The sequence below is a fragment of the Crinia signifera genome, chromosome 2, assembly GCF_055691185.1.
Source record: "Crinia signifera chromosome 2, ASM5569118v1, whole genome shotgun sequence".
NCBI classification, from domain to species: Eukaryota; Metazoa; Chordata; class Amphibia; order Anura; family Myobatrachidae; genus Crinia; species Crinia signifera.
The window spans coordinates 376,248,298-376,254,297 of NC_139218.1; positions in this window are offsets into that span (position 1 = coordinate 376,248,298).

Here is a 6,000-nt window from a genome sequence, read left to right on the forward strand (position 1 = left end):
TATACTATACTACACTAATACTAATCTAACCCAACCCGCCCCATCCCACCCACCCAGATAAACCCAAAAACACCCACCCACCAAACATCCGTGTGCGGATAACGGAAGAATGGACTATGTGGGGCAATGACCCAGTGGCCATTAAATACGTATAGCCAGTACATATCAACAAAATCACAACATAGAGATCGATCACATGAAAAAATAGTAACATGAGGGTTAGTCAGCGTATGTAGAACAGTATTTAAAAACTATTTTCATTTCAGCAGGTATATGGTAGCATTATCTTTTAGTCCGGCCAAGTGTCAACGTGTTTCAGGTAAGTAGGTACAGCGACAGTCCCGCTCCAAGGATCAGTAGGATAGCAAAAACATGGTATAATTAAAAAGACCAGGATCAACTTGTCTACAATATGTAAGGATATAAGGGCAGTGTTACAATAAAGGAGAGTAGAAACAGAGAGGTCAGTCCGCTAATGTGAACGGTGCAAAGCATTATCTTTAACTTTATTCCGGCCAAGTACTGTATGTACAACACTATCTTTTAGTCTGGCCAAGTATCAGAGCTTCTCATATATAAAAGCATAGCAATAGTCCCGCTCCAAGGTCCAAAAGGATAACGAAAATATTGTTCGTTTGTCACATAAAGACGGTAAATGGGCCCCTTGTCCTCAATTTTAACCCCTTCCCGACATTTGACGTACATGTACGTCATGGTCGGGAAGGACTTCCCGACATTGGACGTACATGTACGTCATGGCTTGTAACTGTCACTGCGTCTATAGACGCTGTGACAGTTAGGAGATGTCTGCTGTCCCTGACAGCAGACATCCCCCCTCGCCGCCCAGGGGGGGCAGGGGTGCCCCCCCCGGTCGGCGATCGCTGTGATTGGCTGTTCAAATCTGAACAGCCAATCACAGCTATTTCTGTGTTACCGGCGGCTATGCCGCTCGGTAACACAGAAATCGGTGGTGATCGGTGCAGCACCGATCACCACCGATCCGCAGACACCCCCTCCCACCCCCCCCCGGCAGCTCACCGTCCAGGGCAGCAGGCCAGCAGCACCCGGCAGTCGCAGCCGGAGCGCACGCAGCGTGCGCTCCCCCCGCCCACCCCCGTACCCACAGCAACAGCAGCAGCAGCAGCATGAGCTGCTAAAAATAAAAAGAAATCAAATCAGCTCAATTTTATATATATATATATATATATATATATATATATATATATATATATATATATATATTATATATATATATACACATGTGTATATGTGTGTGTGTATATACATATATATATATATATATATATATATATACATATATATATATATATATATATATATATATATACATACACACACACATATATATATATATATATATATATATATATACATATATATACACACATATATACACATATATACATATACATACACACACACACACATATATATATACATAGATATTCCCGACGTATATATACGTCATGGTCGGGAGGTACTTCCCGACCGAAGACGTATATATACGTCATGGTTTTACTGTCACCGCGTCTATAGACGCGGTGACAGTTTGGAGATGTCTGCTGTCCCTGACAGCAGACATCCCCCCTCGCGGCGATCGCTGCGATTGGCTGTTCAAATGTGAACAGCCAATTGCAGCGTTTTCTGTGTTACCGGCGGCTAAGCCGCTCGGTAACACAGTGATCGGTGCTGTACAGCACCGATCACCACCGATCGCCAGCCCCCCCCCCCCTCCCACCCGGCAGCCCCCCTCCCTCCCACCCACCCGGCTGCCGCAGCGCCAGCACCGCTCCCACCCCCCCGCCAGCCGCAGCGCCAGCCCCCATCCCAAAGCTGGTGACCAAAATGGGGTCACTTGTGGGGGGGTTCCACTGTATTGGTGCTTCGGGGGTCTTGCTAATGCGACATAGCACCCACCATTCATTCCACCACCAAAAATCACTCCTTCCCTTCTGAGTCCTGCCATGCACCCAACTGGTATTTTTTGGTCACATGTGAGGCATTGCCGTACTCGGGAGAAATTGGGGCACAGATTTTGGGGTGCTTTGTCTCCTTCATTCCTTGTGAAAATTAAAAATTTTGAGCCAGAACTGCATTTTTCTGTAAAAAATTACATTTTTTTACAGAAAAATGCAGTTCTGGCTCAAAATTTTTAATTTTCACAAGGTATGAAGGAGAAAAAGCACCCCAAAATCTGTGCCCCAATTTCTCCCGAGTACGGCAATGCCTCACATGTGACCAAAAAATACCAGTTGGGTGCATGGCAGGACTCAGAAGGGAAGGAGTGATTTTTGGATTTTGCAGCACAGATTTTGATGGAATGAATGGTGGGTGCTATGTTGCACCAATACAGTGGAACCCCCCCACAAGTCACCCCATTTTGCAAACTACACCCTTCAGGGAATTCATCAAGGGGTATAGTGTACATTTCAAACCCACAGGGGTTTCACCAATTTTGATACAACTGAGCTGTGAAAATGAAAAATTATTTTTTTTTATTTTCACTGCCCAGTTGTACCACAATTGGTGAAACCCCTGGGGGTTTGAAATGTACACTATACCCCTAGATGAATTCCCTGAAGGGTGTAGTTTGCAAAATGGGGTCACTTGTGGGGGGGTTCCTAACTTTTAGCATCTTATGGTGCCTAGAAACCTACATGGTGCCTAAAAAATAATCTCATAAAAAAGGGGCTCCAAAATCAAGTAGGTGCTCCTTCTATTATGAAGCCTGTGGTTTGGTCACCGTGCACACTAGGGCCACATATAGGATATTTATGAAAACAAAAGAATTGGGGGAATCAATTTTTAGTCACATTTCTCTAGTAAAATCTACTGTATTCGTTAGAAAAATGTATTAAAATTGAAACTCTGCAAAAAAAATGAAATTTTGAAATTTCACCTACACTTTGTTTTAATTCCTGTGAAACACCTAAAGGGTTAACAAACTTCCAAAATGCTGTTTTGAATACTGTGAGGGGTGCAGTTTTTGAAATGGCATCATTTATGGGGGTGTCTCACATACAAGTCCCTCAAAGTCACATCAGAACTGAACTGGTCCCTAAAAAAATCAGTGTTTGAAATTTTCTTGAAAATTTGAGAATTTGCTATTCATATTTTACGCCTCCTAGTGTCCAAAAAAATGAAAAGGAAGTTGAAATAATGATGGCAACATAAAGTAGACATATGGTCTATGTTAGTTATTAACTATTTTGAGTGGTATGATTATTTGTCTCACAAGCAGAAAATTTAACATTTTGCAAATCGCTAAATTTTCCATTTTTTCACGACATTTTGGTATTTTTCACAAAAAAACACAGACTGTATCGACCCAAATTTACCACTAATTTGAAGTACAATGTGTCACGAAAAAACAATCTCAAAATCACTGGGATAAGTAAAAGCAAAAAAAAGTTATCCCCACTTAAGTGAGACATGTCAGATTTGAAAAAAATGGCTCTGTCAGGAACGCCAAAACTAGCTCTGTCAGGAAGGGGTTAAAAGCAGAGGGAAACTGTAGATAATACTTAATATCATAATTGCATCCAAACTCTGGAGGATAACACTTCTCCATCAAGCAGGGCACCTCTACAGGAGAGAAGGTCCGGCTACAGCCAGTAAAGGAATATACAGGGAAATCCAGAATAGGAGAGGTCCCTCCATCATTGTGATCAGAGGTATAAGAGGATGACTGAGGATAACTTTTCTCCATTAGGCAGGGCATCTCTATGGGAGAAAGGGTCCAATCACAGCCAGTAGAGGAGCATACAGGGAAATCCAGAATAGGGGAAGATGAGTCTGCCTCACTCACTCTAACATTGTGATCAGCACTCACTCCAACATCATGATCAGAGGTAGAAGATGACTGAGGCGTGACTATTGTAGAAGAGAACATCTGGAGCAGCCTCTGTGTCGAGGCATTCAATGCCAGGATGATTGTAGAAACGGAGATATCCATCTTGGAATGAACTTATAGATATAGACCCACCAGGAGGGTGGAATCAGTAACCTGGCGGTGGCTAGCACACCACCAAGAATCAAATAGATATAAGCAATGAGGATTAATTATCCAGACAGCAATATGGCAACATTAATATAAATAAGCTCAGTTCAGAAAAAAATGTCTAATATATCAGGCTGATATTGAAACAGGCACCCTCACAAAGTGCCTCAAGTGCCGTGGCTCATATAGTGGAGAGCAGCACAGACAGGTGGTTTCAGGTAGTCCACTATGAATGAGCAGTGAGGACCATTAGCTCACATGTAGCAGGCCAAAGTCACCACACTGTATATGAAGTGTGGAGAGAGCATATGACCCTTGCAGGAGTAATGTCTGTGTATTAGGCCCCCCGCGCCAAGATGGACGCGGTCCCTCCCGACCACCTCGTGGCAAGAACAGGCCTCCGACTCCCTCAAATAGCGGTGTCCAGGGGCAGCAACAGGCAGCCAGACAGAACCTAGCAGCAGAGGAGTTGATCGCTGGGGAGAAGGTCCAAGTTCAGCGGAGGAGCGGCACAGCAGCACTGAACGAGCACGCAACCTCCGGGAAGCAGCAGCAGCAAGATGGCGCGGGTCTCCCCCCGTGAACAGCGCGATGATAAACTTCAGGGCTTCCCCAGCATACCGCGCACACAGGAGACTCCGCGGACCAGCCAGAGTGAGCACGGCAGCTTCACACACCACCTCGGGCAGCAGAGGGTGAGTTTGCTAGATCAGGATGGGGATACAGGATATATGCAGCCGGGAGCTACAAAGGATTGCTCCTGCTACCTGGACGCTGCTCAGCGACCATATTGCCAGCGATATTGCACCATGTGTACACAGCTATAGGGCCAGATGTATCAAGCTTCAAAAAGTGATATAGTGGAGAGTGATAAACAAACAGCCAATCAGATCTTACCTGTCATTTTTCAAACCCAGCCTGTAACATGGCAGTTACGAGCTGATTGGCTGGATGTATATCACTCTCCATTTTATCATTTTTGAAGCTTGATACATCTGGCCCTTAGTCTTATAAGTAGTATACTGTATGCTAAACTTTAATCATACTTGCCTACTTTTGAAAACTAGTTTCAGGGAGATTAGTTGGTAATAGAATTATGCACAGCTCCCCATTGAGGGGGGGGGGGGGTGTCGTGCTCCACCCACAGGGCGTGTCTAGTTCCATATATGGAGAGATTGTGAAAAGAGATTGTGAACGTGGCACCTAGAAGCGTGGGTGTGTACTGCTACATCTGAGAGGAATCTTTTAAAATGACTTATATCCAAATGTAGATGATCCACAAAGCAGTCAGTAAGAGATAATATACTTGGTAAAGTGCTGGGAAATGCTGCTGATGATGTCAAATGTATCTGTCTCTCATTCCTTTTTTCCCAAAAATGTAACAGTGTAATGTGGGCCAGGTGAAATTAGGTAGATTGCTAGACTAATGAGGGAGAGAGGGAGATTGCTGTTATTTCAGGGAGTCTCCTGCCGAATGCAGGAGGGTAGGCAACTATGACTTTAATTGACCTAAAGTTTTGTTGTTTTTGTTGTTTTTTTTTTTAAATAAATCTTCAGCCTGTGCAGGAGCTCCCATAAACTACTCTTGGTTGCTCCACCATCTGATAACAGGGATCCAGAGAGATCATCAACATGACAGTGACAAGAAACAGCATACTGGGCATATGGGGGGGGGGGGAGAAGTTGCAGAGTTATAAAATGCAGAAAGATGCTTTGTTTTTTTCTTTTGAGATTTGTACACCAATTTGTAGAACTGGCTGGAGGGCCCACTGTTATTGGGTGGTGATCTGAATGTGACCATAGAGCCCTCCCTAGATGTTTCTGGGGGCCCCAGACAATCTACTAGAGCAGGGGTCCTCAAACTATTTTGCTCTGGGACCCCATCGGACAATAAAAATAATTACAGGACCTCAGAAATTTACCGCAGAATGGTCGCCACACCTATGAGGTCAGCAGACAGCACATACATGGCAGCATTG